The sequence below is a fragment of the Erpetoichthys calabaricus genome, chromosome 4 (assembly GCF_900747795.2).
Source record: "Erpetoichthys calabaricus chromosome 4, fErpCal1.3, whole genome shotgun sequence".
In the NCBI taxonomy this organism is placed as follows: domain Eukaryota; kingdom Metazoa; phylum Chordata; class Cladistia; order Polypteriformes; family Polypteridae; genus Erpetoichthys; species Erpetoichthys calabaricus.
Window position 1 is genome coordinate 168,955,977 of NC_041397.2, and position 26,248 is coordinate 168,982,224.

Sequence of the window (26,248 nt, forward strand, 5' to 3'; positions counted from 1 at the left end):
GGGTGATCCAAGCTAGCCCTGTTGAACTCGGTCAGAAAAAGCTACTTGGAGACACTATGTGGGCTCTCCATCCACAATGTGAAAGATAGATAGATAGATAGATAGAGATGAGGATTGGGTGCAATACTATTTAGGATATTGTCAAGAATGGGACAGATTTAGGCATACAGGATCTTGGAAGCATAACTACTTGGTGGGGAATGAGCCTTATCTTGTACAAGAGGATCAAAAATACCAACTAGGTATACTGAGACTCTCCAATATATATTGCATAATCTCTGGAACATGACTTCTTGATCATAGGTAATCTATTTCTCCTGGAAATGACCAACAGGGTGTTGCCAGGGAAATGTGGGGACACTTACGTACAGACCTTGCACTGAGGTGTCTATAAGTTTGTTCTAGTTCATAAGGGAGTCACCTCAATTTGATTTTGAAGTGTACAGATTTGTTATTTATGTGTATACACAAAGCTGCTATTCAAAGCAAATAACTTTTTTAAAGTATATGATTTTATCCACTAAATTGCAGTACCTTTTAACTGTATAGTCCTGTCAGGCAAATGCATTGCTTGTGTGGGGAATGATGGGACACCTGAAGGGGTGTGATTTCATGGAGTAACCCAACTGATCTGAATATAAATGGTGAATTATTAATGAATTTCTGGGTTAGACAGTATGCCCATAGTAAGCACCATGTTCAAACACAAGAATGCTCTTAAGCATAATAATAATAATTAATAATTTTTTGCATTTATATAGCGCTTTTCTCACTACTCAAAGCGCTCAGCAATTGCAGGTTAAGGGCCTTGCTTAAGGGCCCAACAGAGCAGAGTCCCTATTGGCATTTACGGGATTCGAACCGGCAACCTTCCGATTGCCAGTGCAGATCTCTAGCCTCAGAGCCACCACACCGCCTATCTGGGGCCTCATTTATAAAGCTTGTGTACACACAAAAAGTGGCTTGAAATGTTCATACACAACTTCCTACACAAAAAATCTCTTCATCATTTTCTCCCTTTTACTTCCCTAAGACTGAAACTGTACTCAGTTAAATTGAGCAAATTTTTGACCTTCATAGTATACGGCAGTGTTTCCTATCCATTTTGTTTCAGTGGTGGCACACTTTCTGTAACCAAAAACATCCCAATGCACACCACTATTTTACTAACACAGTACTTTGTGAGCACTTTTTTGGCATATCCCAGCTGCTTTGTTCCTTTTCCCACCACTCTCTGCCTCAGAGGCACTTTATACAGTATGCTTAATATTCACTGGCCCTGTGAGACCTGCTGGTGATCACAGACCCAGGCAGATGGATTCTAACAGCCAGGAGAAACATCTGAAGTGCTCTAAGTGCTGTGTCTGCAATGCAGCAATTGCAGAACTGCTTTAATACCAGCTTCTCCAGGTAGTTCTGTCCTCCTCACACAGGTCTCGACCTCCTGCAGAGCTTGTCCCGTTCAGGTTCAGACCGAAGTGCGTTACACTATTATTTCCATGGCACACCTGGGTAGCTTTCACAGCACAACACTGTGCTGTAGGACACTGGTATATGGTAAAGAAATATTTAGGCCCTTGCCAAAGCCTGGATTCCCTTACACATGTAAATCACAATCCAGCTTAGTTTTTGGGAGAAATCTCATTTTGTGCAGTTTGGTATTGTTATGTCTGGCAATGTTTTGATTACTCTGGGCTCCAATTATTCAGTCTTTGTCATCCAGAAACAAACATGTTTTCACATTGTATGCGGCCATAAAGCTGCTCTTCTCTTTTTCACTGTTCTTGATGGAATTTGATTTTTACGAATATTGCTGTAGTTCCAAAATACCCCAATTACCAACATATCCAATATACATTTTTGCAATTGCATTTACCTCCCCATCAACATTATGCTACGTTTTGCTATGTCCATTGTTCTTCCAAATCACGTGTTACACATGTTTTGGAATGTCTCACAGTTTTTGGTTTTCTGGCATACTAACTCTAATATTCTTTCATCTGTTCTTTCCTGTAAAATCCCTTTCCCTCTTCAAAGTGCTCCTCACTTGGCATTTTCAACTCCACCTCTTTCCTATTTCCAAAAATGACCTGGGTACAATTCCAATTAAATTAGCCCTTGCCCCTTGCTGGAAATTCTCTACTATACTATCTATGAATTACTGGAAAAAATCTTTTTAATCTTATAATATTAGAACGATCTGTGGCATGGATGAAAGGTTTGTCCACCCCTTCATTTTAAATTAGTTTGTTAAGGGGAATTGTGATCCAGTGTTTTATGTAAGATTTTTGCACTTTCTTTTTCAGGGCTTTATTCTTTGTTCATATAGGATTGGAGTGGTCACATGGGGGGCTGTGATTTGGGACTTGTGTTTTATTATTTATAAAATAAAATTTTAATATCCCTTGGAATTATAATTTGTGTTTTTCACTTATCTAATAAAAAATTGATTACAGCTAAAAAAAAAAGCAGTTCATTGAGGTGAGTTTTCACAATTCTTTTTGCATAATGCAATATTAAAAATTTTTATTTAATGAGATTAGTCAAAATCTTCAACTAAAAAAAGGTAAATACCCTTTAAAATTTGCATGAATCCCAAAAAAAAGTTATAAAAATTCCTTCCTCCATTTTCAAGGACAATTTATGTTAATTAGGGATGCAGACAGCTATGGTCTCTTATGCTAGTTAGGGGTACCAGATAAAGATGTAGCCTAAAGGAACTGTCAGCTTTTTATGTATTTAACAGAGACACAGCCAAAACTGGCTCTAAAGGTGTCATTTTGCTTGACATCTCACCACAGTTTATTATTAAAATTTATCAAAACTTTATATATTACCTGTATTTATTTGTCTTATTTTGATGGATACTTTTTTCTTCTTATGCTCAATTATATTACTCACCGTTGTGTCATTTGCTGGCTGAGCAAAGTTTTCCATGGGAAATAACGTATTTGGAAAAAGGAAAGATGCTTGTTACCACCATTTTGTGTAAGATAATATGTTGAATTGGAGTCAACTGTTGGGTTTACCAGATTACTTATATTAAGGTGTGATGTAGTGCTAAAACAGAGAGAGCCATCGTTATTTTTTACTTATGGAATAACTGGTACATATAGATAAGTGGATCAGTTGAGCATAAAGGGGAGTTTAGAAGCAGAATGGGTAAACTAGTAGGATGGCAGTTTGATGACAGTTTGAATGACATCACTGCTTAAGTTTGCAGATTTGCACCTTATGACCACCTCACTCCTTTGAGGATAATATATGACCTACATTCTGTGATACCCTTACAACTATTAGGAAATTGATCAAAAAGCCTGACATTACCTGCAAGGTTCATTGGCAAAACAGGAGTCTAGACCACAGAGAAAAAACACAAAGAACAGATTAGTTTCCTATTATTTTTCATTATAGTTGAGTAATTAAAATTAAAAAATGTTAATGTTATAAAATATTATATAGTACATTTTATGGCTTAGAATGTAGTGGCTTGTTCAAAAGATGAGGTTAAAAATAGATATTATATCATAGTGGCTGGTTACCATGGGAATAGTATAATGTTTTAGCCACTTTTTTTTCCACCACTGTGGAAACTGTTTTCCATCAGTAAGTAGAGAAAGTACAGAAAATGCTCTTATCATAGTTATGAGCTTCCTGAAATAAATAATGTACCACTTTGTCATAAAGTTTACTTGGTATTGACATATGTTAATATTCTACTATCTTCTCAATCATTGATTGTAAATGAAAAATTGGGATATGTTTTTATTAAAAGCTCATTAAATAAATTGATATTTGTAAAGATGTATTCATGCTCTTTATAATATAAGATATGTACCACTTCTTTGCATAATAAATAAATACGTTTTTGTTGCCCTACTGAATAGCTACAGTAATGTGCACGCTGCTCTGAGCTTGTATATTTGATCTTTACAATCAAATATTTTCAAAATAAGATTTTTATGGTTTCTCATGCATTTCTAATTTGTCTGTGTGGGTTTTACTCCCACACCCAAAAATTGTGCTTAGTTTAATTGATGGCTCTAAATGTGCCCCATGTGAGGGACTGTGGATGTGTTGCATATTTCCTGTCATCTGCTTTGTTCATAATTGTACTGGGATAATTTCTATGTCCACCCATTCCTGACCTAGAGAGAGTTGGTACAGAAAATGGATGGATAGATAGATGCTTTCTCTTGGGTGTATATTCTGTGTATGTTGTTGCCATTGGATTTATCTCTTCCATGCTGTTACTGCAAATGATGAATCTACAGTATATCCCAGTTTATACACTGCATCTAAATCATTAGTGATTGTCAAAAAATTTGTTTTTTGGACCTTTCGTTTTAAAGCAGTTATTTACAGTTATTCAGTCTCAAATTTTGTTTCAGTAAATTGATGCTTAAATCTATAATATCTATCTATCTATAAGATGAAGGTAAAGTGGTTAATTCTGCTGTCTCACAGTTCAAGAAGTCTAGGGTTTAATGCCAGGCTGTCAACTGAGTGGAATATGCACCTTCTCTTAACATTTTAGCATTTTTTTTCTGTGGTGCAATTTCCTTGTTGTTTTTACTAATTACCTAAATTAAATGGAAGATCTAGTTAGCCTTGGGATATCTTTCAGAGTATTCTTTAAAGAGCCAGCATTTTTACACATATAGATAGCTAAGGAAGGAAACAAATTACAGATATACACAATGGTAGAGAGGCTTTATGTGACTATTATATAGCAGGATAAAGGCATTGAGATAATACAGCATGTTAAACTACACAAATGAAAAGCCATTCATCAGCTTGTGTGTAGAATGTAGGAGAAAACTGGAGTACCTACAATACAGGAAGAAAATACAAACACAAGTGTTAGCTTCTGCTACCCTAAGATATTTTGTGTCACTCATAATGGCAAATCATCATTATGCGTGGTAGAGTCACTAATATGCTTTAAACAAAATAAACTTACCTTATTATCTTATATGTTATGTCAAGCTGCCTACATTTCTTATGTAGATGGCATTTAGTCAATAATGATATTCAGCAAAATTAGTCTTGTGCTGTTCTTTTGTTTGGTTTGGTTTGGTTTGGTTTGGAATGCTTCACTTGTGATGGTCAATTTTGTAGTCCTATTCTGGAACACTCAGACTGATACGACTCAATTATGTTTGACCAGTTTTGAAAGTTACTTTGCTCAGTGAGTAAATGTAAATATAAATGTATCGTTGCCTACATTTTATTCATTGTAGATCTTTCTGTGTTTACATAGGTTAGTTTCAGACCTCTGCTTTTTTCCAAAATCATGCTGACAGTGAATACATTTTTGAATATATCTGTGACTTTTGTTTGGAATGAGTACCTACCTACTAGGCACATATTACTGAAGCTCAAAGCTTCTTTGAATTAAATTAAAATTGCAATCAAAAATATATACACCTGTAGATGATCCTCCATATTCATGACAGCCTCTGTGTATGATTTGCAATTTGTGTTTTCAGTTCACGTATGGTTGCTGTTTTTAATTTGAAAAAGATATTCAGATTGTACCAATCCATTAGGATTGTGGACCTAAAGTATCTATCTATCTATCTATCTATCTATCTATCTATCTATCTATCTATCTATCTACAATGTTAATTTAGAGACTTCTTACTTGCATATCTTTTGAATGCACCTCAAATAACAGGCGGTGATAATAAATAAGACCAGGATTGTGCAGTAGTGTGTCATCCTCACTTTCACATTAATAACAACTGCCAATTTTCTGAACCCGCATAATTCAATTTAGGGTCAAAAATGTTGGAGTCTGTGGCAACAGCATCGGGTGCAGATCAGTATCCAAACCTAGACAGTACACCATTTGATTGTAGGTCATAATCACGTACACCACCACTCACACTTCACTAATTTGGAGTTGATCATTAACTTAACACACCCTGCTTTGGAATGTGGAAAGAAAAACAGAGAAACTGAAGGAAAAACCCTTATGGGCATGGTGAGATTGTACAAATTGCACACTTATCATGACTGGACTAGGATTAGAATCCAGTCTCTCAGAGCCTTGAGGCCCTCATGCTAACCACTGCACCTCTATCCCTATGGTATTAAAGGCAAAACTCTTTATTCATCCATTTTATAGTTCCTTCTGTAAATTGTTCTTTATTTTGAAATAAGGTTAAAGGCTTATTTTGGTTCTTTTATCAACTGAGATATGAATGTCATTACTTTCATAAAGCAGAGCATTTGAAGCAGATATTTTTCATTGTTAGATAGTATCTTTTTATCTGACAGCAATAAGAGCAGTTGGTTTAAAATAGGCAATTACAGACCTTGAGAGTCCAAAAAAAATTAAATAAACAAATAAAAGCCAAGATGAAAATCGTCTTAATCCCTGGTTACTGGCCTTTGCTGCTGCTGCTAATGAACTATAAATCAATTATCCCTAGTGGAAGGTTATGGTTTCACTAATCTCTTTCATTTATGCAATTAAACTGTCAATTTGCAGTACAACAGGGAATTTGTGAGATCTCTTTCAATACAGTATTCCCAGCCCTCATTTTTATTACAGTCACGCTGAAGAAAATTTTAGTTTCTAGTACCTCTATCCTATGCTATGCAAACATACAGTAGATCTTTATAATATGTAAAACAACATTGATGGCTTTAACATCACAGGCATGTGGTATGTGTCATAAATGTATTTTGTTCTTATTTTATTAGGATTTTTACACAGACACCACACAACTACAACAATAGCCTTTGTCACATTTAATTTCTTGAAACCCATCTTTGCCAGAAAACATTTTCCTTACTACCCTTTGTTCTATTTTTCAGTTAATCACATATTTCACATTTACATTCTTAAGTGAATTATGTCTTATTCCACAGTATTTTGCATTTTTTGCTCTGAGGATGAAAGGAAGATGTTCAAAGTTAAATACTAACATTGTAATATTTGACTTCAAACAGCTTTTCTTTAACACAGTATAATTGGTGAAATATAACCTGAATAATATTATATGAGACTTTGCTTTCATATTTTACCATATAATTATCCCTGACAAACAATTTTTCTTGGTCTGCTGACATTGTTAACCTTAATAAAATATACCTTTAATGAATCTTAAGTGGCATTGATTTGAGTCTGTAACCTTATTATAGAGCACAACGCTCATTTTCAATCAATCCATCAGTCTTTATTAGGGAACTGTGCACAAAGATATGTACTGATTTGTTTTTGAATGCATTTTTATATATTTATGCTTTTTATTGTTTGCTGTTCTTGTATCTTTAATATAACTGCAAAAATATCCCAGATGTTCCCTTTGAAACTTGACAGTGAATTCAAATGAGTGGCAGACATATTAATTACTGAATTTCATCATTCTTACTTACACCTGTACCTTTTTTTAGCCTGGAGACTTTATTTTTTTGTTCTTAGGTATTTTGCTGTCCATCTATGTGTCAGTACTGTTTCATTTTTATATAAAGTCAGTTTAGCTTTGGTCTGACTGTTCAGTTTTGGTTTGGTGATGCAATTGACAGAGGAAGTGTTTTGTAAGAGAGTCTGAGACATTCAAGGAGGAGTCAAAGTGATGGGAGGCACTCCGAAATGCCTCTTTTAAAGACAGGAAGTTTTCACAAAAATATGAATGATGTTTTCACAGTGGATAATGGGGGCCCATCTGTCATTGGTGGTTGTCAGAAAGTGCATAGGAGGTAAACAAGGAGCCTCTAAATGGCAGTCAGTGAGAAGCATGTTTTACAGTTACAAGCTCGAGAGAGCTGGTCAAGATACAGATAAACGGATACTGGGAAAAGACATACTGTACTAGAAACGCCAAAGATCCACATAGGTAAAGCAATGTCAAATATATTTTTAAATTTATGTGGCTAGTATTACAAAATAAAAATACAAAGCAAAATCAAAAACATAATTAATAACAAAATGTGAAAACTTTTACTTAAATGACAACAAAATAGCTAAATAAACAAATATACTTGAGCCTGGTCAGCAACCCTGGCTGAAATATAAACAGGCAGCATCAGGATTCCCTGCCTTTGGTTCAACATACAAAAAGCAGGATAAATAAGAAATAATTTTGACATAATAAAAAATATATATAAGGAAATAAAGTGATTTACAAAAAGAAAAACAATTGATGGAAAACAATGAAATACCAAAATGAATTAACAAAAACATTTACATTATGAATTATAATAAGAAATACATTTTAAATAAATACAGTACATACAATAAAGCAAAATAAGTAAACTAAAGTCAGACCGGGAACCCTGGCTGGTAGGCTGCCCGGAAGGAGGCACCATTGACCAAGGAGATGATCTTGTGAGATGTGCTCCTAATGAGTGAATAATTCACCAGCCAAACTTATCAGATAGAGGCCAGTTGGCTCTGTGGCATTTGTTTTTGTTATCATTTTCATGCTGTTGAACTTTATTTTTTGTTTAAGATCTTGTTACTAAATGAGGAAGGCCGTGTTGGAACCCCAAAGTACACCTGGCTTTGTCAACCCTTTTTCCTAGATTACCACATCTGGTGTAGTTGGCAAAATAGCAGAACAGCTAAACTTTGCCAACCTGATCCACCAGCTTGCCAACCAGTTCAGCCAATTACAGGTACAGCAGGCCGAGCCACTGGATGCGGAAGCCCGCCACAAGAGAACTGACATCCAACAACCTAGCTGGGGTCAGGGCCCCATGTAGGTGCTCGTCCCGAGGGTGGAAACATAGAAATGTGGTAAAGTAAGAACCGCGGCAGGTGGGCGAGTTTTTAATAAATAAATAACTCTAATGGCGGCACTCACGTCTTTGGGTGGGGGTGTGGTAGTGTGGCAAGAGCAGTTCTCATGTGCAACGCTGAAGCAGACAGCTCTGCACTTAGTGCACAGATGCAGGATCACCTGTGACCCAAATTGGCATTGGGAGCTGCTGATTGCCATAGCTATGCCATGCTCCCCATTTTAAAAGGAAAGTGTGAGTGTTAGGAGAGGAAAAACAAGGCAGGTCGGAGGATCAAGAGGAAAACTGGCCAGTGACCAAAAGAGGTAGACTCAAGAGACACAAAGTAGATTAAATGGGAAAGGAAGACAGAGGCTGAGATGGAAAGCAAGGGGCGAAGTGAGTGGCGGAAAAGGCTTGTGGGACTCAACAGGATGCCATGTATATGAAGCCCAGATAAGAAGTAAGAAGGTTGACTGCACCTGTCAGCGGGAGTCTCCTCTCACTGTGAGGCCCGAATAAGATAAAGGGAGGGGGCACCAAGTAAAAGGGGAGCATTGGGGCTCGTGTGTTTTTTAAAAGACTGTCTCTACTTGGATTTTAACTTCTGTTTTAGAAGGAATATTTATTGGATTTTAACCTCCACATGGACACTGTTCTTTTTATTGGATTATTTATTTATTGAATTTTTGGAGCACTGCATTTTGGACAATGTTTGACTGTTTTAAATAAAAGAACTGAACACTTTTTTACCATCCCATTTCTGTGTGTGAGTGTCCTCATTTGCTCGGCTTCCCCTGGTCATGACTGTAGATGGTGTTGGTTTCAAGAGGCTCCCAAACAAGAGTGGGAACATGGAGCTGACCTGCACCGTCACAGGAAACATTTCTTTTTTTATTTCAACACACAGCTGTGACGTTGTGGGTCCTGCTCCATGCACCCACCTCTGTTCTGGAAGCCTCTCGAACCAACACCATCCTTCTCTCTTTTCTTTTTTCTTCTTCCCTCTTCACTCACACTCTTCCTACTTTTAATGGGGATGTGGCACAGGTATGGTGAATCAGCAGCTCCTGGAATCAATTACAGACACGGGCGATCCTGCACCTGTGCATTTAAGTGTGGAAATGCACACGCCCGTATTGCACCTGGGAACCGCTCTGGCCACACTACCACTCCCCCTTCTTAAGCCATGAGTGTGGTGATTATTTATTTTAAAAACTGTCCATTTGTTTAGAGCCACAGACCCGCTATATCACACTCCTCCCTCCTTAAGCCACCAGTTGCACGGGAAGGCTCCACACCACTACCAACACAGTGCAACTGGCAGTCCAGGTCCGCAGCTTGACCCTAACACTGCACTAAAAACAAATAAAAGCACTAAAACAATCCCACACTAAAACCAACCCAACCCCCCTTTGTTAAAACCAGGACATTAAAAGAATAAGAAAAAGACAATAAAACAATCAATAAATAAATGTCCAATAAAAAGCTCAGTCCTTTAAAATGTCCTCCTCCGGCTTGGGTCCGTGGGTTGTTGAAAAAGTCTGGCACCTATCCTGCTTGCTGCTCTGTCTCCTTTTCTTCTGTCCCCATTTCCAGCTCATTCCACCGCTGCCTCCATTTCTAACGATGGGGGTCCTGCTTCATGCTCGCACCTCTCTTCTGGGAGCCTCTCAAACCCAACACCATCCTTCTTTGTTTTCTTTTTTCTTCATCCCTCCGCACTCACGCTCCTCCTACTTATAATGGGGATGTAGTACAGGTGTGGCGATCAGCAGCTCCCGGCATCAATTATGGACATGGGCGATCCCGCACCTGTGCACTTCAGTGCGGAAACGGCCATGCCCGTATTGCACCTGGGAACTGCTCTGGCCACACTACCATTCCCCCTTATTAAGTTGCGAGTGCGGTAATTATTTATTTAAAAAAACTGGCCATTCATTTAGAGCCGCGGACCCGTTATATCACAACAGCCCCTTGACAATGGTGATTGAGTGCACCTGCTCACTCCCTTTTTGACTGGAGAAACCCAAAAGGCATATTATGATTTATAGGAGCAGGCAGCTGCAGATTATGCCACTTTTAAGCAGGAAATCCAAGCCTGCTATGGCTTTACTTCAGTGTGCCAGATGCAAAAGTGCCGAGAATGGTGTTTTGACCCAGAGCAACTAGCAAGGGCCCAAGGCCTTCATTTTATGAGGCAAGATGGCCTGCCGGTTGCGTCCAGGGAACTGGTGTCCAAGCGGATTGTGGAAATGGTGGGAGCGGACTACGTGGTGCATGCCCTCCAGGAATATCTCGTCCATCCAATTAAAAGGCAGCACTGGGCAGACATGGAGGAGCTTGTGGCCATAATCAAATGGCACCGATCCGCCAGCCAGTCTGAAAGGCCAGAGGAACAATGGAGAGCCCGACCAACCCAAGCACATGTCCCCAAGGTGGATGATACCAAGGAATGTAGACTGGCCAAGAGAGACAGGTACTGTGGTGCAGTTGCAGCTAACCTTCTTTTTCTTCCTTTTTCAGGCCCAGCTCAAGTGAAAGGGCATCCCGTCCATGCCCTATAGGACTCTGTCAGCAACATGTCTGTTGTTGTAGGCCATTACATCCCATCATGACAGTACGATGGATAACAGGCCAGCCCCACTTCCATACACGCTCTGTTGGCTTCTAGCTCAGTAGCAGCTGCAGAGACTGCGAGTGGTAGTTATCCTGGCTCCGCCATTTGTGCTGATCTTGTGACAAGACTAGCCGCAGAGTAAAGTCTACGGTGACCAACAGTGCCAGGCAGGACAGAGGAACCTGATCATGGACAGGGAACCCCCCATTCGATGGTATTGCTCTGCCATGCAAGTGTGTAGGTAAAAGAGTGGCCACCCAGTATGACATGGCTAACCTGCAGGTGGGCGAGGTGGAGTCACAACCAACGTCATCTACGGCCTCATCTCCTGGCCCGTTGTTGACAATGGAGGCCACACTTGACCCTTTGACCAGTCTGCAGATGAGGTTTAATTCCTTACCCACATCATTCATATGGGAGTGATGGCGCAACAACTCCCTTAAGTTTGCTCAGAATGCCGTCTCTGCAGAGGACGGTCACTCGAACAGTGAATCTATACCATCCTGACCCCATTTTGTACTTGATAACGATCTATTATACTGGGTGACTGAGGCCCAGGGTGAGACCCGAAGCTGGCTGCTGGTCCCTTGGCCGTACTGCTGCAAGATCTGTGATCAGCCATATGCCCTATTGTTTGGGGCTCACCTTGGATCAAAGAAAACCCTAGAGCAAATCACGGCCAGTTGAACATGAGGTGGTGCACCAGTATTGTAACTCTTGTATGGAATGCCATCTAACATCAATACCCAGCCAGACCGTGCACCTCTTGTTCCACTACCATTTATTGACGTCCCATTCAAGTAGATTGAATTAGACATAGTCCACTAGAGCCCTCAGCATGGGGACATAAATATAACCCAAATAAATATATTGACTATGCCTCCCATCATTGAGATGCCATGCCCCTACAGGTGGTGAACTCCAAGAAAATTGCCCAGGAACTTGTAAGGGTCTTTTTACAAATCAGTATCGTCAGAGAAGTCCTGACAGATCAGGGGACACCTTTTACATCGACAACCTGCTCCGCATCACTCAAGACTTCTGTTTACCTGCCCACAGACAGATGGACTGGTTGAGCTGTTCAACCAGACACTTAAGCAGATGCTGAGGAAGGTAGTGCAGACTGACGGACAAGACTGGGACCAGCTTTTATTGCTTTTGTTTGCCTTCCAGGAAGTACCGCAGGCCTCCATGGGTTTCTCAACCTAATTTGAAAGGGATGGCAGGAAGGTGCAACACCCTCCTTCCACAATTATTGAATACACTGCATGCTTAAGCAACCTTTATGAGATTGCAAGGAACTTTATAGTTCTAATTCTCTTTATGAATGGAAATCTCACACTACTACTCTTGTCTTAATACAGTATGGCACACATGGACTGACATCCTGGCCAGAACTGGACTTGGAGCCTAAGCTGGCCAAGCTGAAAGTTTTCTTCCCAAATACTCTAGATGGCAGTCTCCCTAGATTAGGATTCCCAAATGGACGCCTGCAGGGCATGCTGGGGCCTGTAGTTCCATTGGGCAGCCCTGTTAGGTCCCATGACGACCGCCAAGGGAAGCTGCTAGGATTTACAATCCCTATTTTCATGGACTTCATGTTCAATCTGGAAGTGCTTCCAATAGGCAATGCCTTGGCACTGTAAGTTAGTCCCTGATCATAGGTAAAAGAAACCACCCAGTCTCATCCAGGTGAGTTGGAGTCGGGTGTGGAGGACAGACCAAGCTTGCCTGGGTTGTATGGAGAAGAAAAATTGTATTTGTGTTTATGTCACTGTTGAAGTCTTTGAAAAAAGGTAAATGTGAGAATAAATCTTTTATCTGGTACTTATATTTGTGAATTTGTGTCAGGGGATTTAGGGTACTGCAATGACCCCTAGTGGTCACAAACATAAGAGAAGAAAAAAAGACCAGTGAATTGAACAATGGAGTCACTTAGAGGTAAAATGACTCACTGGTTGGAAAGAAAAATTGCAACTGCATTAGGCCCCCAGGACAGAGACTGGAAACCACTGTGTCGATTTTGAGTCAGTCGCTACTCCTGACTCATTGTGTGACCCTGGGCAAATCACGTATCCCGCCTATACTCCAAATGTAAAAAAAATGTATGTTAACACTCATACTATATTCTTGCATTGTATGTTGTTTTCAATAAAGGAATGAGTCAAAGGTGAAAAATAATGATCGAAGATGAGAAGACTAGTCTTTATCAGTACAACACAAAGTAAATAAGCAAAATGTATTCACCAGTTGAAGAGATATTACATGCTTAGACAGATTTGCTGATGAAATAAATGCCTATTTTAAAGGACTGTAATAAAATGATTAATATGTATGAAATAAAATACAGTTCATCAAAATCTTAACCACTATTATGGCAGTAGAGGGATGCTCACAAAATATACCTAGAACACAGAATTGTGCTAATTGTGTATTTACAGTACAATAGTTCTAATAAAGGGTTGGAAAAAGAGCAAATTAAAAAAAAAAATAACAGACAACTTTTTTTTCTGTCTTTCTGGGTCTTACTGTGCAAGCTTTGAACCCTGACTGTTTATTGGAGTGGCTTTTAACTGAGAAGATCCTTGCTGCAGGTAACAGGATGGGGTGGGGATGGATCTTAGGGGACAGGGATGAAGCATAGTGGGGGGCGTTAATAAAACACAAATCAGTCCAGTGCCTTTACATGAGTAAAGTAAACAAAGTACATGGTTTCTTAACAATTGGCCATAGCCACAACATTATTACACACTAATGTGGAAAAGTGTCTTAAAAAAAGTTAATGCATTACAGTCTCAACCTTCAAATATAGAAAACTATGCATCAATACATCTTAACTTAAGTGAAATAAGGTAACATTAGTTAGGAGTTAGCTTGGTTCAAAACCCACAAACTGTAATGATGTAACGAAACATTAACAGTACATGCGTATTTCAATAGAAGACAATAGAGAGAAACTCATTCATGAATATGATGCAAAAATTATTTAATAACTTAACTGACACATTGACTGCTGTTTTAATTTGGCTATTTTGGAGCTTATGCAGTATTTCATGAAGCAGTTATTTTGAGGAAAAAACGAAGAAATGCTCTGGAGGATCGAATTAAGCTCCTAAAAGTGGCAAGCTGGATGGGATGGGGTGGCAAACTCCGACTTGTCCACGAGGATAATGTTACATAGACGGTTATGAAATTCTAACCCCAACCTTGTCAGTCCATGTCCCCCCGAACTTCATCCCTACCCCATCAGCTCCATCTCTGCCTCATTCTGTGTCCCACAGCGAGGACTACTTGTTTAACTAGTCCATTCACCAAGGTACTGCACAAGCTCCAGAAACAGATTTCCTTTTACCCATCTTTTTTTTTCTCAGTCATCCCCCAGCTAGTTGAACATTTGCCCCAGCTCATACCCTAATGTAGCACTCAGTGAACCAATAGTATTGAGGCTTTGTACCACATCCTACTGCTACATCCAAAGAACTCCCCACAACTAATCTCAGGGTCAAGGATTTTCTCAATAAATCCTGTGGTCATTTCCCCAGAGCTCCCTCTGGCTGTCCCATGTATCTCAGCACCTTTTTGAAGGGACAGGCACTCAGTGTCTTTCATGCCCCATATTTCTTAAAACAGAAAACAGAGCACAGGGCTGCTACCCTACCTTATGGCACCCTATTCTACCATCTGGAGAATCATGCTTCTGCTTATTCCTCTTAAAGATTCTCTGATCAGATGACCAGGACATTTTGACAACTACTATGCCACCTACTATCTAGGCCACAACTCTCTTTTATATATGTTAATAAACTGTTGCTTTTCCAAGGCATACATCACCCCCAAAGCGACATAGTGCACCCATTGCATTATTATTGCATTATGCATCACCAGAGCTAGTTCTTCTTTCCCTGGAAGGACATGACTAAATCTGTTTCTTGTCCTTTCCTTGTGTCTCCTTTATCCCTTGCACCTCTCTTTCAGTCCAGCAACCTAATGTACTATGTATAATGTACTTTGGTTGACACATAAATAATTCTATCAGTTACTAGACATTAAAAATATTTAATACTTCTAAAAATGCTTGCGTTGACATTTCAATAATGCACATTGTGTTCCCTGTACACAAAGCCCTCTGACTGTTTTTACAGAGGTCAATTTCTTGCTGGGCCCACCCACCTCAAGGACTACCAATTTAAATTCAGACATCAATATGTGTTTTGATGGGGCAAGTTTTACCAATCTGGACCAGAATGCATTGATTTCAAATACAGTATGTCAAACAGAGATTAAGAAATGACATGATTGAAAATTTTAAAATTATGAAAGGAATTACTTTGGTAGATTGCAGTCATTATTTTAAATTAAGTTCTTCAACAAAAACATGGGGACATAGATGGAAACATATTAAGAGTAGATTTTGAACAAATGTTTCAAAATTGTTCTTCAGGTAGAGGTTCATTGACATTTGGAATTAATTACCAAATAGTTTGATAGAGAATGGTATATGAGGTGAAAAAGATTTATGAGCTGGTTGGGCTAAATGGCCTGTTCTTATTGTAATTGTTTTAATATTAATATTCTAATCCATGCAATCTTGAATTTTGAGTTAAGTATTTTTTCATTATAATTTTAAGTGTATGAAATTTATATCAGAAAAGTTTAATTTGCTTCAACAAAAAACTAACGGCATAGTCATGGGGCGCAGTTGTCCATCTGTGAGCCGGCTATGTGTACAGGAGTGTGCTCTATGATGGACTGCCAATGTTGGATTCCTGGATGGCCTCTTACACTCAATGAATTTTCATCATAAAAGTTTAGTAGATTAAAATACAGCAATTTATTAGATTGTAAGGCTCTTGAATCAGACAAAAATGTGCATCAAAGGGTTGTTTTTATATAAAAAATAATACAAAACACCTTGTAATCAAAAAACACACCATATAGGGTTGGGGCACCTAGTTGAACCTCATACAATTATGAATAGTTGGACGAAAAAAACAAAAAAATGTACAGGTACATTAGATGCAATGTCATCTTGTTCTGATAGGAGTCTTCCTTAGACGGCCCCAAGATGGCGTTGTCAAGGATGAGACTTGGAAGAGGTAGGTTCAGGAAGGCAGAAGTAGGCAGTGAAACCATATATGGAACGACTGTCAATAATCCCTTCTGCAGAGGGAGGAAGAGAAGAGGATTAGGTAACAGCTCAACCCTGTGGTTTGGAGTGCAATTATCAGTAGGCGAATGCTGAGTTTGTCTCCCATACACTTGTGTGTGACAACCTATATACTGTAGTTTCTTTAAAGTATTCACCTCTTATCTGTTTCACATGTGTGTGTTTTATGATTTTTCACTAAGTTTGTTTCATTTAGTTGTTCATACATCCTCAATCTTTTATTACTCTATTAGGTTATGAATTGAGATGCTGTATTGGTAAGAGAAGAAAAGCAAAGACTGGTATTCTTTTGAATATCAAGATGTTTAGAATTTGTCATATTCTGATAGCTCCTTTCACCATTTTGTACCTCTAGCCTTGGAGATGAAGGTATCTTATATCTCAAACTTCAAATCTAACATCTCATCTACTGTTATTTTATCAACTATGGTATATAACCTTGGAGAAGCCTGGCCCCATTGTTCCACCCCATTGTAATTCTCAGTCACTTTTTTCATTTCTCAGCTGTACTACATCAACTCTCTTCTAAGTAATCTTGCACAAAGCATTACAAAATTGTGTGGAGGGGGTAGTGTCAGTATAACCTCAGACTTAGCTTTACAATAGTGGTCCTTTACTTAATGAGAAATCGTCTCCCGAGCTCTGTGATTATTAATAAACCTGTAACTTCCAGCACCACAGACTGTGAGTCATGACTGCTTAACCCATATTTACGTGTCAGACACCTGAGATCATCCAAAGTCTGCTTTCTCATAATCCTAATGCCCTATTTTAACACTTGATGCACACTCATTTATCTTTGTGGTTTTTACTCTGTGAAACTGCCTCTCTTAGTGTGTGTCCTTGAGGCTCCATTATTCATAACAGTAAACTCATGTTACAAACCTCATCTTTTCTCTGTTGCATGTTTGATGTACAGTTCTGCTTATTAATTACCATTATATATCCACTAGTATGCATGTGAGAGTTAAAGAAGCTGAGAGTGTTACAGAATCTACCATATATGATTTTAGCTAGAAAATGGAAACACTATTTATAAAACATCACAATATTATATCAAAATGAGGATGTGCCCACCAAAAGTAGAGACATACCCTCAGCGCATCTCTTTTTATGTCTACAGTCCTTTCTAATTCTCCTTAGGCTGGATTTATACTTCTCACACAGTCAAAATACAGATAGTGTGGACATAGTTGGCACATTCAGTTCACAAATGGAAACACATTTCTTGTTACAATAACAACCGAAGTAGAGATCTAAAAGACATCTTTAGCAAGAAATAAGACTAAAATACTGAACTGCATTTGTGTCACCTTATAGAAAGTCTAGGATAAAAATAACAATTTGAAAATATTGAAGAAAAGTTGTTTTTTTCTACACCATCCCACATGATTTTGACTAATCATGAACAATGTCATTGGCAGGGTCCAACTGTTGCCTAACCTTTTTATCAGTCATTAGTGATGTCATCTAAGTTTCTTTGCCACCACACTCAAAGTAGAGCAAAATGAGCTACCAGCCAAGCATGTGCTTCCCACATTTCTCTTTAACGACATCGTTTTAAGCAAAGGAGGTGATTTTAGAGCTTTGCTGAATGGTGCACAAAAAGGAGTGGAGAATAACAGGCTTTTGGTCATCCTGCAATGTAGTCCCAGAGGAAAACATGTAACTAAAACAAGCAGCGGAAGAGCTGCTTCTATGAGAAGATATATATAGATGTCCTGGTAGCCAAAGTAGTCTCTCTATAACCCAGAAAATTATTTTGGCACTTGGCTTGGTGGTAACTATGGAAGAGAGTGCAAAGCTGCCTCTAGCCAAGTGGCTTTTAATGTTTAGATTTGGAAGAAAATTTAGGTTGAAGGCATACTGGCAGGAGGATGAGGTTAAGGTTGAGAGAAAAATAGGAACAGGAAATCAGATGTTAGAGAAACTTTACGAAGCTCATTTTAAATTATAGTAAACTCAGCTTGCAGACTGTGATGAATGAAGAAAAGTATAAAATAATAATACATTTGTCAAATAGAAATGAATGCCGGTGTTTTTATTTAACTGTGCTGAGTGACTTTCTTTCAAATTTAAGGACACACTTTCTGTCTGTATCATACAAGCAAAGACTGAGAAAGTGCAGAGTGTCTTTATGCTATAAAGGTCAATAATCTGTTCAACCTGCAGAATGAAAGCTTTCATCCTGGACTTCCCTGCCCCCATTATTCAGGTAGATGATCTTGTCCTATTTTTGCAGACAGCTGCTGTCAACAGCAGTGCAGCTAATCTTTATAGAAAAAGAACCAAATGAGTGTACAGGTGCAAGTGTCTGGCAAACCTATAATGTTTTGTGTTCGTTAACTATTGTGTTGCTTTTATACATTAAAATGGTTTCAGAACCACCGTAAAAATGTGTTCAAAATGTAGAGTGTAACTTTAGGGAAGAAACTGTTTATTACATTTATTTTTCACTTTTTTTAAAAATATGACTTTGGATTATCCATGACTTCCTTCTTCGTTAGTTCAAATTTAGACAAATAACTAATTTATAATTAAAAGGAAGGAAAAAGTATAAATGAAGGTTCTAGTGACATAGAGTAACAACCAACATAGAGGTGTAAAAAAGAAGAGAGAAAAGAAACACAACTTACAGGATTATGCCCAAAAAAAACACAACTGCCTTTACCTTTCCCTTGCTCCACTTTTATTTAATGTTTCCTCTTTCAGCATGATTCAGCTCACACCATCATGCTCTCTTGAATACTCTCTGCTGTTTTTTTTTTTTTTGGAACTGCTGCTTTGAAGAATTGTTCAGGCAAGACACCCTTTTTGATTTTCCAACACAAAACTGTTCGTAATTATTTACATTTCCTAATACAGCTCAGATTGTATAATTTCTGAATATTTTAATATCTATATATATAAAATCCCTATGTGCGTCCAGGTGTCCATGTGTGGGTGTCTTCTGATGAAGTGCGCATGCGCGGGGCACGGTGCGACTCGCGATATTACTGTCAGAGAAAGTTAGAGGCGTTTTACGGAAATACAAACCAGTATTACTGCGAGAGGAAATTAAAGGTACACAATACAGTGACGCATATTACAGCCACATACAAGCCAGTATTACTGTCAGAGGAGATTAAATGCATATTACCGACGTGCACGCCTGTATTACCGCCAGAGAAAATTAAAGGTATATTACGCACGTACAAGCCAGTGGACGTACAAGACGGCATCCTTCAATAAGGGCGCGCACAGGCATCCTTCAATAAGGGCGTGCACAAAAAGGCGATTGAGGTCGCCCTTTTGAGGCTCGCCTTTTTGTGCTCGCCCTTATTGAACAGAGCCATACAAGACAGTATTACTGGCACAGAAAATTAGACACACAATACACGGCGGCAGCCCACGAAGAACGGTCAGCTCAGCAAGTAAACATCAACAAAAGAAAGGCTGAAAGAAAGAAAAATACGACCAACAAAAAGAATGAGGTCAAAGTCCCTTGCCATTTAATATAGACTGTTCCTACTAATGTTTATACACTACTGTTCTAGCGCCCGTTATTGTAACGGGCTAAATGACTAGTTATAAATAATTATCTAGTAGTACCTAGTAAATGCCTTTGGAATACTGCCTAAAAGTTACTTAAAGAAACTCCTATTAAATAAATAAAATGCACATCAGTAATATTGCAGCAACCTCCCTGTAACATGTTTGTAAAGGATGACACAGCAGGACAAAGAAGTGATTGCAGAACAGTTTACTTGTAAAAGTGTAAGAAGAACACACACATGTAAAACAAAACCAAAGGAAATTGAACTGAATCTATTTACAATTATACTGTATATCTATAAACCTCTCATTGTTGTTGCCCTGAGAGACACCCTAAAAGAAAACTCTGATTCCCAACACAGAATCCTTCCTCCCTCACTCTTGTACCTCATCCTTGTATACCAAACCTTTCTATTATCCCCCGAACCTTCCTGAAACCCCCACCTGTATTTCCAGCTCCTTTGTCCAGCTCCAACCATTTTCTTCCTTCTTGTATCAATCACTTCCCTGACGACAGTCCACTGCACCACTCTCTGCCATCCCTGCTACACTCAAGAGTCACTCAGCCTCCAGACTTCACCCCAGCCAGGATGTTACAATATCAACCTAAAACTTAGCACAGAATTTATGATAACAAATTTCCATCTGTTTCCTTAAGTTTCTTTCTTCAATGGACCATGTAGCACAGTTCTGTTTTTTAATTTTTTTTTCTTTTAAGTCTACAATCTAATTACACTGCTCAATGCAAATCCATCGATAATGTCTATAGATTCTTATACTGTTACTCTGGGTCTATGCTTCTTACATAATACGCTACCGTGGCTGTCCGTTTGCCTCCCCAGGATTTTAAATCACCAGTAGTTCGCAAACTGTTTGACCTATTGATGTGAAATTTGGTACACATATACTACGTGACCTCTACTATCCACTTTCTGGGTGATGATTGGCCTCCAAGTTCAAAGGTCAACCCAGGAAGGTCAAGGTCAAAAATCAAATAACCTGTAGCCTGGAATTTGTTAAACATATACTACGCTGAAACTGCACTACAGCTTTATATTAAAAATGAAAAGTTTTCGAATTATTACTCTTTTTATTTTTATTTTATTTTAATGTAGAATCAACTCAATAAAATCAGCAATGGGCAGCAGGGTGGCTGTGCAGCACATGTGTACGGGCGCCGTTCTCATCCCTACCACCTTCACTGTCACTTCCCGTATCTCTTCATATCTTAAATTATTCTTGAGGCAGATTGAAGACTTAAGTGCCAGCGTAACTGAAAAATTAAGGAAAACGTACTAAGTAATTGCAACACAAAAACTGACTTAATCAGTTTTAACCCAAAAAGATGCCGACAAAAGAAGAAAAGAAGCGGTATGCTGAAGGTGGAGAAAAGAAGAGCTGCTCAGGAAGCAGCAAATGCATCAACCTCTGAGCAAACAAATGCTAAACATACAGAGAAAGAGTATGAAAACTATGAAGAGCGCACTCAGCATTCATGACAGGCTGACACAGAGCGAAAGAGAATTGCTCGAGCAACTAAGAGCAAAGAACAGATCATACAACAAAGACAGGCTGACACTGAGCAAAAGACAATAACAAGAGCAAATGAGCCTGAAGAAGAGGCTAATCAACTTCAGCAATCAGTGGTCAAACATGCCAGAGTTGCAAAGGCAAATGAGACAGAACAAAATGCCAGCCAGTGATGACAAAGAAATGCTGATCTCGTGAGAATAGCTAGAACGCTCTCAGTCAAGTGTATTTACTGCATGTTATCATGCAGTGCGCCGTTACTGGTGTAGAATAATTTAAAGGACTAGAATGTGCTTCTTATCTTTGACTAGGACTGATGTACTTTCATATTATGCATTTTAAGTCCGCATTTCTGTGATATTTGTTTATTTTTCCTGTACTACAGAATATTATTTTCAGGCTTTCCTACCTTTCCAATCACTACAAATGAGTGTCTATGACAAGCATTTCATCATGTTGAAACTAAACTAAAAAATTTTGCAGTCAAAAACACCAAAACGTTAAAGATAGTAAGAACTGAATCAACTGACTAGAGAAAGTATTACATGATGAATGAAGCATACCCACTTAATACTGTTCATTATAAAATTTAAGAACAAAAACATGATGAATTTCAACAGTCGCTGTCTGTGTAGAATTTGCACATCTTCTGGTGTCTGAATGTTTTTAGTGTAAAAAGCGCTTACTATGATTGCCTGATGTCTGTCAGTCTGTCTGTCCACATGAAATGACTCCTGGTGGACCAATTTTCTTATACAGTTATTTTTCAGGAAACTTTGTTGGAACAATTCAGTTTTCATTGATATTTTAAATACAACACACTGTTCATTAGTGAATCTGCAAACTCATCTATCTTAAAACAAACATTCTGTGTGACTTCAACTACACATTATAATCTTTATATTTACTTCTATTACTCATTTGATCACCAGTCTTAATGGCAAAACAATGAAACACCAGCAGTTGTGCGCACTTAAGCAACTACACCTTGCTTCAGATAATAGGATGGGGAATAGTCAGATGTAGACAAGATGACATGACTGAGTATTACCATATTAGAATGGTATGATTATTTTAGATGTGTGTTTATTTATTCAGTAACACTTTAGGTACTGCAAAAATACACTTTTTTACTCATTTGTTCTTATTTAACAAGCCCTTAAAATCTTATGGAAGAACTCTTTTAGTGTTTTTGGTGAACTTTCAGCCTAGGATTTGGTTGGTTTACTCAATGACATGAAACCTTTTGTTCTTAGACTACTGAATTGTTTTGTTTTGATAGATAGATAGATAGATAGATACTTTATTAATCCCAAAGGGAAATTGTTGCAGTGTGTTAGAATATTAATTTTTGTCCTTGTTTGTTTTTTTTTTCTTTTTCTGACTAAGGCAGATCTTCTTCATGGAATTACCTGATATCGGCTTCATTCAACAACAAGAGCATTTATTTCTATAGTACTGTAATGAACACTGACATGCAATGACTGAAATGGAAGTTAATCCCAATAATGGGCCAGTTTATTCCACAACAAATAATTTGCAGCAGTCTTCCAGCAGAATCAGACTTGCAAATGACCTGTAAAAATAAGAATCACTTCACTAGGCAGATTATTGAACTCTCACAGTGATTGTTGTCCAGCATCTCATGTTATGTCCCTTTTCTCAGTTACCCCATTATCATCAGCAAAGCGGTATATAAATGTAATGAAGTATTATTATTATTAAGTCTGTATTAATAACGCCATGGGAGTCTCCACCTGCCTTCTCCAGCCTTCTTGGACTTGAAAGGTATAACAAGAAAATTCCAGGGGTTCCTAGAATGCAGAGCTCAGCACATCTGTGAACAACCTCCTGTCAATCACCTGTCCAGAACCTGCCCATCTGTTGAATGACATTTTTGGCAATTACAGTACATTTTCATACAGAAGATGTAGATCAAAGTGTTTTACAGGATGTCTAAAGGAAAAGATAAAAGGAAAACAAATTAAATTAGTTAAAAATAATAGTAAAATAATAAGTCAATACAGGCTTTAATAGTAAAATAATAAATCAATGCAAGCTTACATAATATGTGTAGTATATATAATGTAATTTGCGTACATATGGGAGACAGCTTACAGGCTTGAATAAGTGTGATTACCAACCCCAACTGTGCTCTAATCCTTATTCTCTTTCTCCCTCTGCAGACCAGTTGACTGAAAGCTCTACCACCAATGATATCTCTTCTGGTTCTGCTCTCCTGGCCCTGCCCCTTCTAGTCTACCCTCCATATAAGCCAGACTTCCTGGCCTTCAGTTCTATTCTGAACTCGTATCTGTAAAGGCGTGATTTATTTCATTGCCTAAACTTGAAGTATATGGGGTTAGCAATGTGGTACACCCCAGCCTTTTTCTGTGTTTTGTCTTCCTTATTTACAATAAATACTATATATATTATTATATTCTAAGTTTCCAAGCATGAATAAGATGATAAGGTCAAATGTCCAGGAGGACAGCAGCATTTATAAAAATTAAGATAAGCTGGAGAAAAAACAAAATATGCAGGGGTTCCAAGCTAATAGTACCCCCAGTTGGTATTCTACCTAATGTAAATTAACCTACGTCATTCTTCATTGTTTCCAGGCTTCATCCCAGAGGATATGATACAGTAGGTCTGTATAACAGGCAGTTTTCACTTTTGGCTCCATTCTGGAATATGTCAAGTCCCTGATGATGAAAAGAAGGCACCTGAATAATGTAACACTGACACCACTTTGCTTCATGGTATGGATGGAGGTACAATACATGGGTGCTAAATTTTGTGTCATGTATAATGACCTACTTTTATGCCCCAATTCATTTTTTGTTTCACAAAATCAGGTAATCCTTCTGAAGTAAAGATTCCATCAGGTTGTATTGGACTACTGTCCTCTAAACTTAAAACCTTCATGGGTATGATATATTTTAACTAAATTGTTTAAACCTCTCCATCTACAAACTTAATATTATATTCTTGATCCAACCTAAACACAATTTATGATAAATATATATAATATTTCTAAAGGTACTGCGGTGGGTTGGCACCCTGCCTGGGGTTGGTTCCTGCCTTGTGCCCTGTGTTGGCTGGGATTGGCTCCAGCAGACCCCCGTGACCCTGTGTTCGGATTCAGCGGGTTGGAAAATGGATGGATGGATTTCTAAAGGTAGCTGCAGATCACCACATAAAACAATGCTGTTATGTTTTCTTATACACCAATAACAGATGCATGACTTTTTAGTGAGAAAATAAGTAATACACAAGGCTACAAAGGACAGTTTTGTCCAAGGGAAGGAGAAGCTCAGTATAAGGGGGGAGCGAATCAGGCAAGGGCTGGAGAGCATTTTTCACATGGCTGAGTACATACTTTGATTTTCTGTCTTACAGCTTCCATTATCTTACTAATTATTGAAGTGTCTTGTTACAATGTTTTGAGGAGAACAGAGGAGATATTTTCTGGATGACAAATACCCAGAATTGGTAGACAGGGAAAATCATAGACTTCCTTGAGCTTGTAATAGATTCATCATTTTATGGAGTGTATTGATCTTTCTAGTAAAATTTGAGTATCATTGAACTGCACAATGACCTCATGATTTAGGGCATTTGGGGGGCTTGACACATGAAACGAATCAATTGTGCATCTGTAAATGTTTTATGAATATGCACAGTAATATTATTAATTGGGGGGCAATGTAGAATATCCACCCTTTGATCACTGATCCTTTTAATTCTTCTCAGTGCCATTAGGGTCTATGTTTACCTGGCAGCATAATGTACAAGGGAGAGATCATGGGTAGATGTATTTGTCAGTTCATCGCAACACACAGTTAACTCCAGTTAATCCCACTTAAACACAGGGATAAAGTACACCACACAGTAGTAACTGTGCTGAGATTTGAACTCATCACTTTGGAGCTTTGGGGCAATAGTGTTAACTCCTGTGTACCACTCAATGGCAAATATTGATATACAAATTTTAAAAATGTTTGTGTGTGTAATTAGTACATACAGAATTAGTGCTATAGTTAAAGACAAGCATTAGTGTTGCAAGTATGAGATTCCTTACATCCATTTTCTTTAGTTAAGAACTAGAGCCCAAGTGGCAGCATTATTCAAGATATGACTGGCAAAAAATCTTAAAACATTATTAGAATTATTTTCTTTTAGTGTGGTGCAGTGGCTAGAGAAGGTGTAACATGCTGTAGGATTAGATGTACATTAAAGATGAGAATAACTAAATCAAGTAGTCTACTGGTAATGCAGTATTGTTGTACAATGCAGTCATCCTAAACTATAATAAAGAAATGCATTATTTCAATTGATTTCCTTAAAGTGTCTGTACTCACTAATATTTTAATAATCTACAGTTTTTAAAAATTATTAGGAAAACCATACCAATACTGGGCAGGGTCTAATTTTGCTCTCAAAAAAGCCTCAGTTGTTTGTGGCATGGTTTCCACAAGATGTTAGAAACATTCATTTGAGACTCTGGTCCATGTCGACATGATTGTATCATACTGTTTCTGCAGATTTGTCAGCTGTACATTCCTGCTGTGAATCTCCAGAAGGTATTCTGATGGATTCAGATGTGGTGACTGGGAAGGCCACCGAAGAGCACTGGCTTTTTTGTAATGTTCATGAGATGA